The sequence below is a fragment of the Somniosus microcephalus genome, chromosome 16 (genome assembly GCF_052327205.1).
Source record: "Somniosus microcephalus isolate GS21.2 chromosome 16, FLI_Smic_1.0, whole genome shotgun sequence".
Taxonomy (NCBI): domain Eukaryota; kingdom Metazoa; phylum Chordata; class Chondrichthyes; order Squaliformes; family Somniosidae; genus Somniosus; species Somniosus microcephalus.
This window is the reverse complement of record NC_141002.1, coordinates 19,383,184-19,405,881: the sequence shown is the minus strand read 5'-3', so window position 1 is coordinate 19,405,881 and position 22,698 is coordinate 19,383,184. Positions and strand designations below refer to the sequence as shown.

Genomic DNA, 22,698 nt, shown 5'->3' with positions numbered 1-22,698 from the left:
GGGTAGCAGGTGCATGGGAACACCATCACCTCCAAGTTCCCCTCCAAGTCACACACCATCCCGACTTGGGCCTATATCGCCGTTCCTTCATCATCACTGGGTCAAAATCCTGGAACTCGCTCCCTAACAGCACTGTGGGAGTACCTTCACCACACGGACTGCAGTGGTTCAAGAAGGAGGCCCACCGCCACCTTCTCAAGGGCAACTAGGGATGGGCAATAAATGCTGGACTTGCCAGCGACGCCCACATCCCATAAATAAATTAATAGGGAGATGTTATTGTAGGACAGAATGTTTGACTTCAGTGGGGGTATAAAACGAGTGGTAGAAGGTCATTATACATCCGTCTGATCTTCCTTACCATTGACGTCAAGTGGAAAGATCTACCTATAATTTTATACAATAACAAAGCTGTCAGAATATAAGCAGCACGTCCAAGCGTAGTAACATTTCCCAGTTGTCTGCTGTGTGGAAGATTTATCTGTCGAGTGGTAGTGGGGGAAATGATTATGCAATAACTGTCTAGGACCTTATAAGTGCAAAAATATAGCTTACAAGAATCGAACGCAGTTTGTAGGTCTACAGGGAAAAAAATCATACATAAATACTGTGCACCTCTTGTGGAACAGTCCTAATTTATCACCGTCACCAGCAACACATCTGTAAACAACTTGGCTGCATTCTCACCTCAGTCAGAAAGTTGTAGGTTCAAGCTACATAGCTTATCTGATGCTCCAGTGCAACAGTGAGGCAGTAGTGTACTGTCGGAGGTGCCATTCTCTGCAAGAGAGGTTAAACTCTGGCCTCAGCTGCCTCTTCCATTGGCTCAGGTGGGTGTAAAAGATCCCAGTGACGAGCAGGGGATTTCAAAACCAAATTAACTGGGAATTTGTCTCACTGATATTGGTCAAAAAGGGGACCGAACTGGTTTGGAATATTCTGTTCTTTTTGTAAAGTTTCCAGTCAGTTTCCCCTTTCTGTTTTCAGTATAAAAATGTATTCTGTCTGGACTCTTGGATGGAGTGAGGGAGTGGAGCACTGCACAGGCAGGGTCTGGGGAAGAACAGGCAGAGGCTGGGGAACGCAGGCAGGGGCTGGGGGAGTGCAGGCAGGGTCTGGGGAAGAACAGGCAGGGGCTGGGGAGCGCAGGCAGGGGCTGGGGAACGCAGGCAGGGGCTGGGGAACGCAGGCAGGGGCTGGGGGAGAGCAGGCAGGGGCTGGGGGAGAGCAGGCAGGGGCTGGGGAACGCAGGCAGGGGCTGGGGAACGCAGGCAGGGGCTGGGGGAGAGCAGGCAGGGGCTGGGGGAGAGCAGGCAGGGGCTGGGGGAGAGCAGGCAGGGGCTGGGGGAGAGCAGGCAGGGGCTGGGGAAGAACAGGCAGGGGCTGGGGAAGAACAGGCAGGGGCTGGGGAGCGCAGGCAGGGGCTGGGGAGCGCAGGCAGGGGCTGGGGAACGCAGGCAGGGGCTGGGGAACGCAGGCAGGGGCTGGGGAACGCAGGCAGGGGCTGGGGAAGAGCAGGCAGGGGCTGGGGGAGAGCAGGCAGGGGCTGGGGAGCGCAGGCAGGGGCTGGGGAGCGCAGGCAGGGGCTGGGGAGCGCAAGCAGGGGCTGGGGAGCGCAAGCAGGGGCTGGGGAGCGCAGGCAGGGGCTGGGGAGCGCAGGCAGGGGCTGGGGAACGCAGGCAGGGGCTGGGGAACGCAGGCAGGGGCTGGGGAACGCAGGCAGGGGCTGGGGAACGCAGGCAGGGGCTGGGGAACGCAGGCAGGGGCTGGGGAACGCAGGCAGGGGCTGAGGAGCTGCCATTAATGAGCACAAATTCTTTGGAAGTTTAAGTTGTCCCGCGGTGCGTCTCTTTCCAGTGAGTGAGTGTCATCACACCAACGCTCTTCTCGATCGTCCTGGCTGCAATGCTCCATCTCAACCTCCGTAAGTTCCCCATTGGAGTGGAGCTAATCTACAGAACAAACGGGAAACTGTTCAACCTCCGTCGCCTCCAGTCCAGATCCAAGGTCGTCCCATCCTCTGTCATTGAATTACAGTATGTAGACGACGCTTGCATCTGCGCACACTCGGAGGTCGAACTCCAAACCATCGTCAACACCTTCAACGAAGCATATGAGAGCATGGGCCTTACACTAAACACCCATAAGACAAAGATCCTCTACCAACCTGCACCCGCCACACAGTACTGCTCCCCGATTATCAAAATCCATGACGAGGCCTTAGACAAAATGGACCACTTTCCATACCTCGGGAGCCTACTGTCAACAAGGGCAGACGTCGATGACAAAGTCCAACACTGCCTTCAGTGTGCCAGTGCAGCCTTCAGTCACCTGAGGAAGATAGTGTTTGAAGACCAGGCCCTCAAACCCAGCAACAAGCTCATGGTCTACAGAGCAGTAGTGATACCCACCCTCCTGTATGCTTCAGAGACATGGACCATGTACAGCAAGCACTTCAAAGCACTGGAGAGGTACCACCAACGCTGCCTCCGCAAGATCCTGCAAATCCATTGGCAGGATAGGCGCACCAACGTCAGTGTTCTCGCTCAGGCCAACATCCCCAGCATCGAAGCTTTGACCATGCTCAATCAGCTCCGATGGATGGGTCACATTGTCCGCATGCCCGATACGAGACTCCCAAAACAAGCGCTCTACTTGGAGCTCCGACACGGCAACAGAGCCCCAGGTGGGCAGAGGAAGCGCTTCAAGGGCACCCTCAAAACCCCCTCGAAAAAGTGCAACATCCCCACAGACACCTGGGAATCCCTGGCCCAAGACCGCACAAAGTGGAGGAGAAGCATCCGGGAAAGCGCTGAACACCGAGTCTCTTTGCCGGGAGCAAACGGAAGGCAAGCGCAAACAGCAGAAGGAGTGCACGTCAATCCAAGCACCCCACCCACCCGCCCCTTCAAGCACCGTCTGCCCCACCTGTGACAGAGACTGTAGGTCCTGCATTGGACTCATCAGTCACTTGAAAACTCATTTTAAGTGTGGAAGCAAGTCATCCTCGGTTCCGAGGGACTGCCTAAGAAGAAGAAGAAGTTGATCAGTGATGCGCTATCAATTACTCAAAAGACTGAGGTTAAGCGAGTAACTAACAGGCTTTTATTAACAAGAGAATGAAGGTGTGCCTCGAGTGGTCGACCAGTCCAGAATACAGAGGGACTGTGGAGCAGTCACCTTTATACCTGGACTCGTGGGAGGAGTCAGCCGAGGCATGTACAGACATGTACACAGTGGAATACAAACACCCACACAGGCAGGTATAACAGTGGTTTACCACAATCAGCATCCCAGAGTGCGTTGCCTTCGGGTGATGGTTGTGTTCTAAAACTATGATTCCTCTTGCTGTTGGAATAGAGCTTACACCTTCAGTATATTTCAAACAATTGGTCTGACAAAGGCACATTGAAAAAAAAGGACTTGTGTGATAGAATTGTGGAATATACAATTGTCAATTAAGTATTTAACACAACCACTGTGCATAGGAGGAAAATCCATTTGGCACTCAACACTCCCTAAATAACCCAATTACCTCATTCTTTCAGTTCTTCAAGAGCCATGAGCAGCTGAAAGGCTGCACATTATTTCCCTACTTTCCATTCTAGCTAAATATTGCCTTCCTTTGGACCAGCTTGGCTCAGTTGGTAGCACTCTTGCCTGAGTTGGAAGGACGTGGCTCCACTTTGGGACTTGAGCAGATAATCTAGGCCGATGTTTCCATGCAGTACTGAAGGAGTCCTTCATTGTTTGTGGTCCACCCGTCAAATGAGACATTAAATTGAGGCCTGTAAAAGATCTCTCAGTCCTAATTTGAAGAGGAGCGGGGAGCTCTCCTGGGGGACATTCCTACTTCAACCAACACCACTAAAAACAGTTCACTGTTCATTCATTTCATTTGCTATTTGTGGGATCTTGCTATGCACAAAATGACTCCTGGATTTCCCCACATAAAAACAGTGAAAACACTTCAGAAAGTAGTTCATTAGGTGCAAAAGGCTCTGATACATTCCATGGACGTGGTAATGTTACATAAATGCAAATTCGGCCTTTGCGTAAAAAAGCCAAATTAAAATAAAAATCTCTTTGAATTATTTGTACAATGGACGAAACAGAACATTTTTGATGCTCAGCTTGACCTACATGCATTCCACCAATTTCAGTGTGAAACAGAGACAGTTCATATAGCACCACCATAATCTGTGGTCAGGGTATAATTGAGCCATCTGTTCAGTGAAGGGCTGGCACTTCAGGCACGTTAGAAAGGATCAAAAGTGTGATCCAGCGTGGGAAATGAAAAAGTAACACATAAGCAGGGGGCGTCTCTACTGAAGTTAGGGCTGAAGCACACTACTGGGACAAAGTAAAGGGAAACATAGAAACATAGAAGATAGGAGCAGGAGTAGGACATTCGGCCCCTCGAGCCTGCTCCGCCATTCAATGAGATCATGGCTGATCATCCAAATTCAGTACCCTGTCCCTGCCTTCTCCCCATATCCCTTGATCCCTTTAGCCTTAAGAAATATATCCAACTCCTTCTTGAATATATTTAATGAATTGGCCTCTACTGCCTTCTGTGGTAGAGAATTCCACAGGTTCACCACTCTTTGGGTGAAGAAATTCCCCCTCATCTCTGTCCTAAATGGCCTACCCCTTATCCTTAGACTGTGACCCCTGGTTCTGGACTCCCCGACCATCGGGAACATCCTCCCTGCATTTAGTCTGTCTAGTCCTGTTAGAATTTTATAAGTTTCAATGAGATCCCCTCTCATTCTTCTAAACTCCAGTGAGTATAAGCCCAGTCGACCCAATCTCTCCTCATACGTCATTCCTGCCATCCCAGGTGGCATGGCCTGGTGAATCTTCGCTGCACTCCCTCATGGCAAGAACATCCTTCCTCAGATAAGGCGACCAAAATTGCACACAATACTCAAGATGTGGTCTCACCAAGGCCCTGTACAACTGCAGCAAGACATCCTTGTTCCTGTACTCAAATCCTCTCGCTACGAAGGCCAACATACCATTTGCCTTCTTAACCGCCTGCTGCACCTGCATGCTTACCTTCAGCCACTAGTGCACAAGGACACCCAGGTCTCGTTGCACTTCCCCTTCTCCCAATCTATTGCCATTCAGATAATAATCTGCCTTCCTGTTTTTGATGCCAAAGTGGATAACCTCACATTTATCCATGTTATATTGCATCTGCCATGCTTCTGCCCAATCACCCAACCTGTCCAAATCATACTGGAGTTTCTCGGAACTTCTTGACATCTAGTCATGTTAATCCTGAGCTGAGAACTTGAAATGATGTTGGGATTTTTCTGTGGAGATTAACGCCACCAACTCCCATTCAAAAAGGGGCCTATAGAATAGCAATTGTACCAAGGTGCTTCACAGATGGGCTTGAGGAAAATGGACACCAAGCCAAGAAAGGAGAGATGAAAAGAGGTGACCGAAAGCTTAGTCAAAGAGGCGAGTTTCCAGGAGTATATTAGAGGAGGAGAGAGGTGGAGAGAATTAAGGTGAGAATTCACAAATGCAGGGCCCAGGTGACTGAAGGCTGTGCTGCCAATGGTGGGACGAAGGGGAGGTGGGTGCGTAATAAAGACCGGCTTCAAATGGGTTTTTGTCACAGTCACAATCCCAAGATATTACATCAAGCATGCTGAAAATATGGAGGAGAAAATTGGGCAATCACAAGGAGACAACATTGTACATGTACTTGAAGAGGACTAACTTGCAGGGTTACGGGGAAAAAGCTGGGGCGTGGGACTACGTTGGACAGTTCTTTCAAAGGGCTGGCACAGGCACGACAGGCCGAATGGCCTCCTTCTGTGCTGTAAGATCTTAAGACTCTATACAACACTTCCTGCACCATCACTCCTTGAATACAGTCAATTTTAGAATGTTAGATCTAACGGAGATTGGGTTGTATTAAAAACCTTCCGAATTTTAAGAGAACAACAGACTATATTTATCTAAAAGCAAAATACTGCAGATGCTGGAAATCTGAAATAAAAACAGAAAATGCTGGAAATACTCAGCAGGTCAGGCAGCATCTGTGGATAGAGAAACAAAGTTAATGTTTCAGGTCGATGACCCTTCGTCAGAACTGGAAAAAGATAGAGGCGTAACAGATTTTAAGCAAGTAGAGGCAAGGAAAGGGGGGGAAGAACAAAAGGGAAGGTCTGTGATAGGATGGAAGGCAGGAGAGATTAAAAGACAAAAGGATGATGGTGCAAGGCAAAAGGAGATGGTAATGGGACAAGTTAAGAAACAAAAGATGGATCTAGAGGAGGTATAAATGGCAATGGCAGAATCATTACTGTCTTGTTTTGCACACTTTGTACAAAACTAATAAATTGCAGGACAACGGAGTATTACAGTTTAAACTATTTTAATGAGGCATCAAGTCTGTGCTTACTCATATCAGTACAGCACCGTGTGGACAAGATGGAGACAGGACCCCCTGGGTCTTCCAAACAATAGCAGTCCTTACAGATGCCTGCAGGCCAATGACAATTCAGCATGTGATCACGTGAATATAATAGGTATTCCTTACAGATGCCTGCGGGCCAATGATAAATCAATATGCAAATGTTACATCCCCTTTCTTTTAAAAGAAAAATGTTATGCATTACTTTTGAACCTTTCTTCTACATAATGTTCTCAGCAGCATCAACATATAAGTAAACTCAAAATTTAACTAGCACTGAAAACTTCTCAACGTTTCAATAACGATGTACAGTTTTTTGGGGGGCAGCGATCCTCCTACACCCTTTGACAGTTCACAAGTCAAGGATAACTCTAGGCTTGACCTCTCATCCCGACCTTGTGGGGTATGGAACTGATCCTCTCGTCAGAATGACGGTGTTGTTCCTTGGTGTTCAGGAGGTGCCTGTAATTGCGGCGGTACACCTGTCCTTCTGGGGTGCGGACGTGATACGATCGCTCAGTGTCAGCTGGCTGGATGACGACTGCTGGCTTCCAGTAGTCATGCTCCTGGATTCGGACAGATTCTCCATTGTGCAGTGGCGGCAGTAGTCTAGCTGACCTGTCATAGTATCTCTTTTGGTGTTGCTGTCTCTGTACACGTTTTGCATGCACTTGCTTGCAGCTGACGACCTGCCAGGGCCTGTCTGGGATACGGTGAGGTATCATGGGCTCTTTCACATTTGATGGGCGGTGTTCTAGGCAAATGGAACATTTTCCGACAATGTCCTCAATGTGTTTGCACATTCCGGGCCAAAACATAAATGTCACGTGCTCTTTGTTTGCATTTTTCCATGCCCATATGTCCAGCATGAATTTTTGTCAACATCTCTTCTCGGAGACTGGTAGGAATGATGATTTTCTCCCCTTTGAAGACGATTCTGTTGATTTGTGACAGTTCGTCTCTGTGGTTCCAGAATTCAAATATGCTCTGAGGGCATTTCCTCCTTTCCTCAGGCCATCCTTCATGTATGACTTTGCTCAGCAGTGTGAGTTGTGCATCTTTCTCTGTTCCTGCTCGGATCTCCTTCAGTTTTGAGTCACTCACAGGTAAGCTGTTGTACACCATGTGCGCCTGCACATCCATGCCTTCACTGAGGCTGCTGTCCTGGTAGCTAAGAGACTTTCTGGAGAGCGTGTCTGCAACAGGAATGTCTTTGCCTGGACGGTGAATGATTGTAAAGTCGTACTTCTGTAGCTGAAGGATCATTCTCTGTAGCCTTGGTGCGGCTGCAGCTAGTGGTTTCCTCATGATTGACTCGAGGGGCTTGTGGTCGGATTCCACAATGACTTGTCGGCCATAGACGTACTGGTGGAAACGCTTACATCCAAACAGAATTGCACATAGCTCTTTCTCGATTTGAGCATAGTTGATTTCACTGTCTGAGAGAGATCTGGAAGCATAGCCGATGGGCTTTCCTTCTTGCAGTAATACTGCACCTAGTCCGTACTTTGACGCGTCCACTTGTAGTCTGAGCTCTTTGTTGGGGTCGAAGTAGGCAAGAACTGGTCCTGGTTCTCTGGTGATTAGGTCTTTCATTTTCTGAAATGCTGTGTCATGTTGTTTGTCCTACAGGAACTCATTGGATTGTTTGAGCGACTGACGCATGGGTGCGTTGATTTCGGAGAGGCTCGGGGCAAACTTGGCTAAGTAGTTAACCATGCCTAGTACTGTCGCTAGCTCTGCGCGGTTCTTCGGCGGCTCCATCTTCTTGATGGCGGAGATTTTCTCTGGATCCGGCTTAATGCCATCAGTTGAGAGGCGATGCCCGAAATAACTGATCTCGGTGGATCCGATTATGCTTTTCTCGGGGTTGAGTCGGATACCTTCCTCCCGTGATCTTTGTAGCATCGCACGGAGGTTCCTGTCATGTTCCTCTCTATTCCTGCCATAGATGAGGATGTCGTCTACGATTGCGACTACTCCATCGAGACCTTCATAGGTTTCGTCGATCTTCCGCTGGAATTCATCCTGAGCTGAGATAAGACCAAATGGTAAACGCAGAAATCGGTAGCGTCCAAATGGTGTGTTGAACATTGTTAGCTTAGATGACTCTTCCATGAGCTTGATAGTCCAGTATCCTGATCGTGCGTCCATTGCACTGAAGTAACGTGCTCCCACTAGCTTGGGTGTAATGTCATCTAGCGTTGGTAGAGGGTAGTGAGGGTGTTTGATAGCCTTGTTCAAATCTCTGGGGTCGAGACAGACTCTGAGCTTGCCTGTACGTGGTTTCTCAACCACTACTAATGCGTTGACCCACTCTGTCGGTTGTGTTTCCCGGACAATGATATCTGTATTCTCCATGCTCTGCAGCTCCTCCTTCAGGCGACTACGTAGAGCAAGGGGTATCCTTCTCGGTGGGCAAACCACAGGGGTTGCTGCTGGGTCAAGGTGAATAGTGCATTCACCTGGGAATAGTCCGATCCCTTTGAAAACGTCAGCAAACTCCTCCATGACTGTCTGCTTCTCAACTGGTGCTGTCAATGATAGTACTAGCTTGACGAGGGCCATGTCTAAACATGCCTTTAGACCTAGCACTGGAGGTGCTTGAATGTCAACAATGTAAAAGTTCAACATCATGTCGCTTTCTTTGTACTTGCATTTCATCACGCATGTGCCTTCTACAATGAGTTGCTCACCCCCATAGCCAGTCAGTCTGCGTGAGGTGGGCTGTAGCTCACACTCATCCTTCAAGCTGTGATACTCACTCAGAGGAATTACATTAACCTGAGATCCAGTGTCTAGGTTAAACTTAAGCTCTTTGCCCTGTTTTCCTATCTCAATATCGGCATAAGCTTGCTCAGTCTCTGAAATCTGTTTTTTCTGTGACACAGAATCAATAAACAGTTCCTCTGCATTTGGCTCTCTATCTGGCATTTGGCCGTCACTCACTGTGTGTACTTTTTTTCTGAAAACTGTCCTGCAAACTTTAGCAAAGTGGTTCCGTTTACCACATTTAGTACATTGTCTTCCTTTGGCAGGGCAGTACTCCTTTTCTCCATGCCAGTTGTTTCCACAATATCCACAGTTTTTGAAGCGTTTTATGTCTGTGTCGCCCATTTTTAGAACTCTCGCTGTTCTTTCTGTTCTGAAACACGCTCTCTGGGCAGTGTTCTTTGGTGCGTGTCTATTAACTGCGTGCACTGTCTGTTCACTCGAGCTGCTCGTGGCGCCGGTTATGGTTTTCAACTGTGCTTGGGCTATCTCATGTGATCTAGCTATGTCCACAGCTTTGTCCAGCGTTAGCCCGGACCCAACATTCAAAAGTTTCTCTCTCACTTTAGCTGAATGTATTCCAAACACAATGCGGTCTCTGACCATCTCATCTTTATCTGCATATGCACAGTCTTTTACCAGTAGTTTTAACTCAGTCACAAACTGTTCAAACGACTCACTAGCTCCTTGTACTTTCTCCTGAAACTTGTACCTAGCGAATATCGTATTTGTCTTGGGCATCACATATGCTTCAAAACGGTCAAAATAACTTTTCAGTACCTTTGCTTCATCCGCGGTGAGGGACCATGTGTTAAAAATATCTCTCCCTTTTTCTCCGATCCACAGGAGTAGGTAGCTGCATCTTTCTTCCTCCCCTTTGCATTTCAGTGGACCCGAAAACATCAACTCCACGTGTTGGTTGAACTTGCACCATTCTCTAGGTAAGTTCAAAGATTCCCAATTCGTTCGAGGTAAGGGAGTTCCAACGATGTCCATTTCAAATCCCTGTTCTGACACCATGTCTTGTTTTGCACACTTTATACAAAACTAATAAATTGCAGGACAACGGAGTATTACAGTTTAAACTATTTTAATGAAGCATCAGGTCTGTGCTTACTCATATCAGTACAGCACCGTGTGGACAAGATGGAGACAGGACCCCCTGGGTCTTCCAAACAATAGCAGTCCTTACAGATGCCTGCAGGCCAATGACAATTCAGCATGTGATCACGTGAATATAATAGGTATTCCTTACAGATGCCTGCGGGCCAATGATAAATCAATATGCAAATGTTACAATTACCAACAGCTGTTGTCCAAAAAAATTGGAGCAATGGTTATGATCTGAAATTATTGAACTCGATGTTGAGTCCAGAAGGCTGTAAAGTGTCTAATCGAAAGATAAGATGCTGTTCCTCAAGCTTCCGTTGAGCTTCATTGGAACAGTGTAGGAGACAGAGGATAGAAAGGTCAGAATGGGAATGGCATGGAGAATTAAAATGGCTAGCAACTGGGAGCTTGGGGTCACACTTGCGGACTGAACGGAGGTGTTCCGCAAAGCAGTCACCCAATCTGTGTTTGGTCTCCCCAGTGTAGAGGAGACCGCATCGTGAGCAGCGAATATAGTATAGTAAATTGAAAGAAGTACAAGTAAATCTCTGTTTCACCTGGAAGAAGTGTTTGGGGCCCTGGACAGTGGGAAGGGAGGAGGTAAAAGGGCAGGTGTTGCATCTCCTGTGGGAAGGTGCCGTGGGAATGGGAGGGAGTGTTGGGGGTGATTGAGGAGTGTACCAGGGTGTCGCAGAGGGAGCGGTCCCTTCGGAACGCTGAAAGGGGAGGGGAAGGTGCGTTTGGTGGTGGGATCACGTTGGAGGTGGCGGAAATGGCGGAGGATGATCTGTTGAATGTGGAGCCTGGTGAGGTGGAAGATGAGGACACTATATTTATCGATCTTTTGTGTAGGTTAATATTTCATTATTACAGACGGGCAGTACAAGAGACAGACCTCTCTTTAGCGCTATTTACTCAAGAAGTCCCACGGGGGCCTGAGTATAACCGTTATTTTGTACCTAGTCCGTAGATTGGTTTACCCAAGTGCCATCCATCATTGGCGACACATGCATTTTTTTACATTCTCCGAAGGCAGATGCTGTGCAATTTTGACCAATCATGATACAGAGTGTACGAGACTTACAGCCCCATGGAAACAGCTGTTCCCTTGGCAACAGTTGCAGCCTGGAGGAGATTATTGCTGTTCATTTTACTGCTATGATTCGGATTGTTTTCAATTGCTGCGTCACGTTGCAAGTTTAAGCTGGGGCTCAACGTGCTTTTCCCAGTGCACTTTTGGTTTCACTTAATTTTTCTACCGATACATTTCTTTCCAATGCGGAGAGGCTCCCGAGGTGCGGCATCAAGATTCCGTTGAGTGAAATTGAGGGTTTAGGAATGCTGGTGTCTTTACTACAAAGAACAGTTGTCTAGGAGTGCATTACGAGGAGGAATCACAGCCGAGAGATTTACATGACATCATACATCACGAGGGAAGCTTATGCAGCAAATTCGGCAATGCAGGTGTGTTATCGAGGTGAGGAGGAATTACACTCCCACCCCGCACCACAAGGCTTTGGTTTGGGGCCACATATTCGATGACCATTGGACCTTATTTCATCAACGTTCAAAGCTGTTGCTCCCTTCAACAGATACCCAGCCATCTGGATTTCCTGTATTTGGGCTGTTTATGAACCAACAACAACAACTTGCATTTATATAGCACCTTTAACATAGTAAAGCATCCCAAGGCACTTCATAGGAGTGTTATCAAACAAAATTTGACACCGGGCCACAAAGACCAAGAGGTCAGTTTTAAGAAGAGGGAGGTAGTGGGGCAGAGAGGTTTAAGGAAGGGGATTCAAGAGCTTAGGGCCTGGGCAGCTGAAAGCACAGCCACCAATGGTGGAGCGATGAAAATCGGAGATGCACAAGGGGCCGGAATAGGAGGAGCGCAGAGATCTCGGAGGGTATTAGAGCTGGTGGAGGTTACAGAGATAGGGAGGAGCGAGGCCATGGAAGGTTTTAAAATCAAGGATAGAACCAAGTCCAAGCTTTCCCATTCAAATTTTACGAAGAACTGGAGTTTGCTCCTTGTTCTAACTGGCAGGGACCTTGAGCCAAGCCACAGGTGTGAGCCTCGCTGGGAGGAATTTGACTTTGAAAGCAAGAGTCCCGAGAGTCCTCTTCTACTTGGAAGTAATTTTTCAAACTGGACTGGATCAACGACGACATGAATGGCTGCCTCAATTTCCTCTATCATTGGGCGGGTCCTGTGGAGACAGAGTCTGCCCTCCATTGAAAACGTGTGCAGATTTCTTAGTAGTTTGGTCTGGAGACTCCAGCGTGGTGATGGCTAACCGGCAGCTATCCAAAGGAAAAATCCAGATTGATGGGGTGAAAGTCTCCTTTCTGCAAGGGTCTTACAAGAAATGACCACAAGCCATCTGAGATCTCATGGGCCCAAGCCACGACAGTGCCTCTAGTTTGGCATCAACCCTTGTCATACCAAATATGGGAGTTCTCCATGTGGACACTGGTTGCCTGAATAATAATTGTGTTCACATTTAGTCCATCACTGAAACTATGCTTCCAACTTCGCCCACTATGGTTCTAACTCAACCTCACCGCTGACAAAAACCTCCAGGCATGATTTCCTAACCGGCCTCCCAAGTTATAGCCTAAACAAAGTTGTCTAGAACTCTGCTCCCTACCCAACACCTCCGACCTCGCTGGCCTCCATTGGCTCCCCAACCCATAGCACATCGACTTTAAAATCCTCATCCTCCTTTATCAATCCCTCCACGACTTCACTAACCATGCAAAATTTTCCAGCTCTTAGTCCCAAGTTTGCACCTTCCGTCCTTCCAATTCTGGCACGCTGTGCATCCACTCACGTCCACTCCCCTCCATTACGCTGAGATTTCCATAATTTTGGGTTTACTATACTGTGACGTGTGATGTGCCTCTTTGTAGGTGTGTTGTGGCACTTGAATATATTCTGGAAAACCATTTTGAGTTTGTTTAAGTGTTCTGGTGGAGGCCCCTTTGTTACTGTGCAGTGACAGGGAGAAGGGCTGCACCTTCGATATTTAAATGGTCAAGCATTCCCTGGGAAACATGAGGAGGAACATTAATAAGCAATGAAAGTACAATAACCCGACTGGAGGCAGTCACTAGGGGCTACATGAAAGCACACGATTCAGCTCTTCCTTCAAATCTTATTTTCAATTTTCTTTATAACCAATTGCAGTGCAGAATAAGGTTTGTTTCTAAAAGGAGATAAACCTTTCCGACAGGGTCAAAACAGCAACAGAGGCCAGCAATTACTGTTGGTGATAGGAGAGAATCAATAGAAAGAAAGACTTGCATTTATACAGCGCCTTTCACGACCTCAGGACGTCCCAAAGCGCTTTACAGCCAATGAAGTGCTTTTGAAGTGTAGTCACTGTTGTAATGTAGGAAACATGGCCGCCAGTTTGCACAACAAATGTTTACTGCTTTGGTCTGCCGTTTTAATAGAGGTTGTTAACCTGTTTATCAAGGTCTCTCTAACTCCTTAATTATCATATTTTAAGTCACTGGAACTTTTCCAGGATAAATTATTTTGGTTCGTAGGCTTCAGAAAGGATGAAAAATGCATCAAATAAAATGTCAAGAATCAAAATTTCCTGAAGGGGAGCATGCCCCCACACTGCATTAGAAAATAAATCCCACGTTGTCAGCACTCACATACAGTCATTTAAATTACAGCACAGGGCAATTACAGCTTAAGTTATGACAAGCCCTTGTCCCACTGCACTTTCAGTCGAATTCCTGGTCTTGCTTTTGCTAGTCTTCTGGGCTGGCCTGCGTGTATAACTGCTTTGCCTCAGCATATATTATCGAACTGTTTAAAACTGCAGCCAAAACGATGCACATTTCCTTGATGAAAAAGAATGAAATTTGCCCTCCAAACTCTGTATTCAACAGTCTTAAATCATTGCTGCAAATGTATCTTCACAGGCTGACTTCGCAGTGCAAAGGACAAATTTCATTTCAAGTAATCATCAGTCCTGCAGTATAAGTCAGATTACCAGGTGGTTGAACAAAAATGTCTGAACAGCAGTGGGGATAATTATGTGTTGAACTGCGATTCATAAAACAAGTTCTAAATGTGTTCAAGTTTCTGCTTGCTGAATAGTCATTACCTCAGCAGTTCTCTACAAGGCTAGAAGATTCATTTTATATCGAATTATCTTTTAGAATCACAGAAACTTACAGCACAGAAGGAGGCTATTCGGCCCATCGTGCCTGGTGGCTCTTTGAAATAGCGATCCAATTAGTCCCAAGGCCCACCCCCGCCCTCCCACTGCTCTTTCCCCAGAGCCCTGCAAATTATTCCTTTTCAAGTATATATCTAATTCACTTTTGAAAGTAACTATTGAATCTGCTTCCACCACCTTTTCAGGCAGTGCATTCCAGATCAGAACTCGCTGCGTAAAAACATTTATCCTCATCTTCCCCCTGGACCTTTTGCCAATGATTTTACGGGAAGCATGGTGGCATAGTGGTTAGCACTGTTGCCTCACAGCGTCAGGGACCCGGGTTCGAATCTGGCCTCGGGTGACTGTGTGGAGTTTGCACATTCTGCCCGTGTTTGCGTGGGTTTCCTCCGGGTGCTCCGGTTTCCTCCCACAGTCCAAAGATGTGCGGGTTAGGTTGATTGGCCATGATAAAAAAAAAATTGACCCTTAGTGTTAGGGGGGATTAAATACATGGGGTTACGGGGTTACGGGGGTAGGGCTTGGGTGGGATGGCTGTCGGTGTAGGGACCGGGTGCTAGGGTTGGATGATCAGCCATGATCTCGTTGAATGGCGGAGCAGGCTCGAAGGGCCGAATGGCCTACTCCTGCTCCTATCTTCTATGTTTCTATGTGCATGTGCAGTCAATTCAGTCCCCCACCATGCGCACTTCTTGAGTTGCGGGAGCCAAGGCCGAGTTGCCCCTCTCAACCCTGGGGATGCTGAGGCTAACTGTGGTGGCTCTGCTTGCTGCTGCAGCTCAGGTCGGCAACCCCAGACAATCGAGCCTGTGACGGTGAAGCCCGAGAACCGAGAGCTCAGTTACATACTGATTGAGGGAGTCACTGGGAGCAGAAGCCCAATTGGATGTACCAGGTGATGACTCATTCGGCTTCCCCTTGCAGCTGGTCTGAGAAATACAACAACTACTTGCATTTATATAGTGCCTTTAACATAGTAAAACGTCCCAAGATGCTTCACAGGAGCGTAATCAGACAAAAAAATTGACTGAGGAAACATTAGGACTGGTGACCAAAAGCTTGGTCAAAGATGTGGGTCTTAAAGGAGGTGAGGGAGGTGGAAAGGCAGAGAGGTTTAGGCAGAGAATTCCAAAGCTTAGGACCTAGACAGCTGAAAGCACGGCTGCCAATGGTGGGGCGAAGAACTGGGGTGATGGACAAGAGTTGGAGGAACGCAGAGTTTCTCGGAGGGCTGGAGGAGGTTCCAGGGATAGGGAGGGGCAAGACTATGCAGAGATTTGAAACCAAAGATGAGAATTTTAAAATAGAGGCATTTGGGAACCGGGAGCCAATGTAGGTCAGCGAGCATAGGGGCGATGGGCGAACGGGACTTGGTGCGAGAATACCAAAACGGTATTTTGGAAAGGCCAGGGATCAGGTCGCCTGCCTAGGAGCAATTAGGACCATCACATGCAGAAACTAACGTAAAGTGTCCTATATTTATTTTTGCTGAAACATCCCGCACTGTAACTGTTACAGTGCGAGTGCTGTAGGCATACACAGACCCTTAATTTTTAATTTTGGTATATATTAAAATGCTTTGCCAGGCCAAAAGGTTTTTCAAAGTGAAATAAAGTTGTAACAGATGGTCTTTCACTGATAAGCGGACGTGGAATGTGCTTTACTAAAAGGCAGCAAACATTTGGGAGCAAATGTGCTTTCACAAGAAACTGTTGGATTTGGAAGCTGCTTTGTGATGAAGGTATTTCAAGAACTGTGTTTTGGAAAAGCAGATACTGACAGAACAAATAGTTGTGACTGCAGGGGGTAGTCATAGACAACAGAGATAAACAAACCCCGGTAGATTTGCAGACTTCGTGTCTACAACAAAACAGGCTACAAAATTGTAGAATGACTTTTGGTGGCTAAAGGGGAGGAGTCAAACCTTTGGATGCAACATAACACATGAAATGTGACCAAATGGTTTTCTGCCACTTTTGTAAACTTTTATGAGTGAATGAACAATTTTGGGCTTTGATAAAAGCAACTAATGGATAGTCATACAGGATGTGTGACTGTGAAAGTTTGACAGCTCAAACAACTCAGGTCGAACATTAAAGGAACATTTCACCATCTCTGAATGATTGATTTACTGAAAAAGGCAAAGAAAACAATGAAAACCAGTGACATAAACTATCGGCACTGCAGTCGGAAGGTAGTGGTTTAACCAGTCATCTCGCCTACGAGGATTAGGCTGCAGTCGGAAGGAAGGGCCTGGCTGATCGTCTCAACTCAAAGAGCTGCAGTCGAAAGGTGAAGAGCTGCAGTCGAAAGGGCGTGCCTACAATCAATGCTGGACTGATCATCTGCAGGTGATTGTATGTATGATTTCTTGTAACATTATTGGTGAACTGCTCGAATAGTGGTTGGGGGTTTTAAATGTCTTAGGAACAATAAAAGGTTAAAGACAGAACCCATGTGTCTGGTGTAATTTCTCATATGTCTCAAGTCCGAACTCTATAACCTGTTGGACGGAGCGAGGGGTAATCCTACAGTGCAGAATTATATGGGGTAGGCTTTCAACTTCCCCCACAACAGTAATATAAATCGGCGCTTTTTCTAACTTGGCGGCCAAGCTGAAACAGCAGTTTTACGTGAGGCAGCAAGTTGAAAATCTACCTCACAGACTCATTGGGTTCAGAAGCCAATATACTTTGACCTCGATGTCGGGCCTAAGTTTGCCTTAATTGGTATTGAGATAGAGAATATTTAAAGACAACAGGGAAAAAAACAAGCAGAAAGAGAAGACAGATGGACAAGGGAGTGAGACCAAGAGGTCATTCCGATGTTAATTTGACTGAGCCTAGGGTTGCCAATCCTCCTGGAGTTTCCAGGAATTAGATACAAATCTCCAGGACACTGCTGCATGCAACCCAGGAGAAAAATCATAAGGGCAATAAAAAAGTGTGTTTTTAAAAAAAAATTCTTTGAACACTTCCATTTATTAGTTATAAAAATATTAGACATGCAGGAAAAAAGGCTGTTTGACTAACAGTCATGAATCAGGTAACGAAGCATTTTTCCATTTGGCCATGGGAAGGCCGGGCATCGCGAGTATGGGATCGTTAACAGCCACCTGAAGAGGCAGATGAGGCCTTGGATTATTTATAATTGTTTTATATTTGTTCTTGGGATGTGACAATGCTGGCAAAGCAGCATTTATTGTCTTTGTTACCTCTAGGCTTGACTATTCCAACACACTCCTGGTTGGCCTCCCATGTTCTACCCTCCGTAAACTTAAGGCCATCCAAAACTCTGCTGCCCGTGTCCTAACTCACATCAAGTCCCATTCACCCATCACCCCTGTGCTCGCTGACCTACATTGGCTCCCGGTTAAGCAACGCCTCAATTTTAAAATTCTCATCCTTGTTTTCAAATCCCTTCATGGCCTTGCCCCTCCCTATTACTGTAATCTCATGTTTTTATTGTCTGTCTCTAGTTGCCCTGAAGACATTAAGAGTCAACCATGAGATGGGAGATTGGAGTCACATGTAGGCCAGACTGACAAGGGGAGGCAGGTTCCCTTCCCTGAAAGGCATTAGAGAACCAGTTAAGTTTTTACAATAATCCGGCAGCTTTCATGGTTATTTTATCTGGTGCCAGTCCACAAATCACCATATTTAATGAATTAAATTTCCCAACTTGCCATGGTGGGGTTGAACTCACAACCAGTATATAGTCCAGTACCATAACCACTGGGTTGCTGCACCCAAACACCTCATCCAAAAGAAGACAGCTCCCCCCGATGAAGCACTCCCTCAGAACTACACTGTAGGGCACATTTTATAATTACTTTGTCTCCACATTTAAACTTGGGGTCAAGAACTGGTTCGCAGTTAGCTCCTTAATGGATAGTGGAACAAAGACAATGCTTGGTGTAATACAGAGCCACACACAGAATGTTCCGGGTTCGATTCCCGAGGTAGTCAATGTTGTCTTGGGTCAGTTCTACAATTGGCTCGGTAAAGTTAAAGAATGTCTAACCAATTTGATTGAATTTTTCGAGGGGGTGACTAGGTGTGTGGATGAGGGTAGTGTAGTTGATGTAGTCTACATGGACTTCAGTAAGGCTTTTAACAAAGTCCCACATGGGAGACTGGTCAAGAAGGTAAGAGCCCATGGGATCCAGGGCAATGTGGCACATTGGATCCAAAATTGGCTTAGTGGCAGGAGGCAGAGAGTGATGGTCAAAGGTTGTTTTTGTGACTGGAAGCCTGTGTCCAGTAGTGTACCGCAGGGATCGGTGCTCGGTCCTTTGCTGTTTGTAGTGTACATTAATGATTTAGATATGAATGTAGGAGGTATGATCAGTAAGTTCGCAGGTGACACGAAAATTGGTGGAGTGGTAAATAGCGAGGAGGGAAGCCTCAGGCTACAGGACGATATAGATGGGTTGGTTAGATGGGCAGAACAGTGGCAAATGGAATTTAACCCTGAAAAGTGTGAGGTGATGCATTTTGGGAAGACTAACAAGGCAAGGGAATACACAATGAATGGTAGGTACCCTAGGAAGGACAGAGGATCAGAGGGACCTTGGTGTGCATGTACATAGATCCCTGAAGGTAGCAGGACAGGTAGATAAGGTGGTTAAAAAGGCATATGGGATAATTATATTCTATGTCTCGGCTAATGAAGGCAAGAGCAGGGAGGTTATGATGGAGTTGTACAAAACGCTAGTTAGGCCACAGCTGGAATACTGTGTGCAGTTCTGGTCACCACACTATAGGAGGGATGTAATTGCATTGGAGAGGGTGCAGAGGAGATTCCCCAGGATGTTACCTGGGCTGGAGCACTTCAGCTATGAAGAGAGACTGGACAGGCTGGGGTTGTTTTCCTTAGAGCAGAGAAGGCTGAGGCGGGACCTGATTGAGGTGTACAAAATTATGAGGGGCATAAATAAGGTAGATAGAAAGTAACTTTTCCCCTTAGTAGAGGGGTCAATAACCAGGGGGCATAGTTTCAAGATAAGGGGCAGGAGGTTTAAAGGGGATTGGAGGAAAAACTTTTCACCCAGAGGGTGGTTAGAATCTGGAACTCACTGCCTAAAAGGGTGGTAGAGGCAGGAACCCTCACAATATTCAAGAAGCATTTAAATGAGCACTTGAAATGCCATAGCATACAAGGCTATGGACCAAGTGCTGGAAAATGGGATTAGAATAGACAGGGCTTGATGGCTGGCGCGGACACGATGGGCCGAAGGGCCTCTTTCTATGCTGTATAACTCTATGACTCTAAAGGGAAGTTCAACCAGGAGTCTCACTTCACTTCTGCAAAGTGTAGATATCAAGTGATGTGTCGGCTATGATTTCCAAAGTGGTTAAATATCCTTCATGAGAGCAGAATATTGGGGGAGGGGGATGTATCAATTTATCTTCCCACTGCCAGTACAAACCCTCAACTTATTTCAGTCTAGACTCCATTATCCTACTTAGATTTGGTGCGAGGACTTAAACAAGGATGATTATGATTTGGCTACAGTACCTCCTCTCCCCAACCCAAACTGGGTTTTAAGAGTCCTGTTTTAAAGTGAAGAGGAGACCCTCATTTTTTTTTAATTTGTTTATGGGATCTGGGCGTCGCTGTTTTATTTATTACCCATCCCTAGTTGCCCTCGAGAAGGTGGTGGTGAGCCGCCTTCTTGAACCGCTGCAGTCCGTGCGGTGAAGGTACTCCCACAGTGCTGTTAGGGAGGGAGTTCCAGGATTTTGACCCAGCGACGATGAAGGATCGACGATATTCTTCTAAGTCAGGATGGTGTGTGACTTGGAGGGGAACTTGGAGGTGGTGGTGTTCCCATGCGCCTGCTGCCCTTGTCCTTCTAGATGGAAGAGGTTGCGGGTTTGGGAGGTGCTGTTGAAGAAGCCTTGGTGAGTTGCTGCAGTGCACCTTATAGATGGTACACACTGCAGCCATGGTGCGCCGATGGTGGAGGAAGTGAATGTTTAAGGTGGTGGATGGGGTGCCAATCAAGCGGGCTGCTTTGTCCTGGATGGTGTCGAGCTTCTTGAATGTTGTTGGAGCTGCACTCACCCACTATGTGGTATGAACCAAAATCCATTCACTGTTGTGAATCAGAGCCGTGACAGTTTTGGAGGCAGTATCTGTGTCTTATTTGAAAAATGTACTGAAGTGACATTCATCGTGTCAGGCTCCTGTACAGAGAAACTACTGTTCATAATTAACAGCTGAGAATGAGCTATAACCAGAAATTTATCAGAGTTAGAAAACCATCACCCTTCCCCACCTTCAGCATCTATAAAGGCATCCCAAGGTGGTCTGACAGATCCCCATACCATTTCAAAAATTAGTTGGAACGAGTTCTTAATGACAATTCCACTATTTGCTTGCCTCATTAAGCTGATGAGTTTGAGAAAAGTAATTAACCATTTAAAAAATGTATCTCAAGATCTAGGAATTAGTGCTGCAGCTGATTTTCTTTTTCAAAGCACTATATTCCCAAAGGGCATAAATGGGCATATTACAGCATTGTTCAGCTTCAGAGTTTTGCAATTATCATTAGACAAGTTCCCTTCAACACGCAGCAACAACCCAACACTGGTCTGCAGAGCCATATCACGAGTCGGTTACGCAATCGCCTCATGTGTGGGATATTTCCATTCACCACAGTCAAGTGGTGTGGGTTTACAGGGTGAACAATTCATGAAACACATCAACAGCACATGGTGGTTGCAGTGTGTGCAATCTACAAGATGTCCTGCAGCAACTCATCAAGGTTACTCCGACAGCACCTCCCTCCTGTGACCTCTGCCATCGTAGAAGGCCTAGAGCAGCAATGTCGTGGGAACACCGTCTCCTCCACGTTCCCCTCCACGTTGCACACCATCCCCACATGGACATGACTCTCTGTTTCATCAAAAGACCATGAATTGGCTTAAGTGCATGTTATCATATATTATGTTGGTACTGATCTCTTTCTCTCTCTCTTCTATGAATATTAACATTAACAATTGGTACATCATACTTCAGACAGATGCAAAATAGTCTTCATGCTGCCTGCCTCATTGTCGCAGGGTCAATACCCTGAAATTCCCTACTAATGTTCCCCCTAATTTTTTTTTGGTTGCGCAGCCCATTCACAGTTTTGCACATGCGCGATATTTAGCATTGGAAAAGCCCTCCCGGGCTGCACAGGACCGGCAGAGAGCTGCACGGCCACGCAATGTTGTTCCCTACTGAACAGCACTGTGGGAGCACTGCCAACAAATGGAATGCAGAGGTTTGCAACCTTGGTGTCATATTTAACCACGAGATGAGCTTCAGGCCACATATCTATCACTAAGACCAGCTATTTCCACCTCCGGAATATCGCCCGACTCCGCCCCTGCCTCAGTTCATCTGCTGCTGAAACCCTCACACATGTCTTTGTTACCTCCAAGCTTGACTACTCCAACGCACTCCTGGTTGGCCTCCCATGTTCTACCCTCTGTAAACTTGAGGTCATCCAAAACTCTGCTGCCCATGTCCTAACTCGCACCAAGTCCCATTCACCTATCACCCCTGTGATCACTGACCTACATTGGCTCCCAGTTAAGCAACACCTAGATTTTAAAATTCTCATCCTTGTTTTCAAAAACCTCCATGGCCTCACCCCTCCCTATCTCTGTAATCTCTTCCAGCCCTACAACCCTCCGAGATATCTGCGCTCCTCCAATTCTGGCCTCTTGAGCATCCCCGATTTTAATCACTCCGCCAAGGCCCTAAGCTCTGGGATTCCCTTCCTAAACCTCTCCACCTCTCTTTCCTCCTTTAAGACACTCCCTAAAACCTACCTCTTTGACCAAGCTTTCTGCCCTAATATCTCATTATGTGGCTCTGTGTAAAATTTTGTTTGATAACGCTCCTATGAAATGCTTTGGAACGTTTTACTACGTTAAAGGCACCATATAATTACAAATTGTTGTTGTTGTTGTTGACGAGGTCCACCACCACCTTCTGAAGCCAACCAGTGATGGGCAATAAATGCCGGCCTTGCCAGCATCAGCCACATCCCAAGAACAAATTCAAAAAAATTTGTAAGTTTTTTTTTAAGAAGCTCCTCAGCAATTGCCCAAATTGAAGTACATCCATGAGCTAGTTAAGACCAGCATGACATGCAAATTTGTTGTGTGACCTGGA

At 46.6% G+C, this 22,698-nt stretch overlaps 1 protein-coding gene across 7 annotated transcripts in view; it reads right to left on the bottom strand.

The window, feature by feature from the left end:
- The window catches only part of LOC147106003 (DENN domain-containing protein 5B), a 360,273-nt gene that overhangs the window by 222,558 nt on the left and 115,017 nt on the right, over positions 1–22,698 (bottom strand). The window lies entirely within an intron of this gene.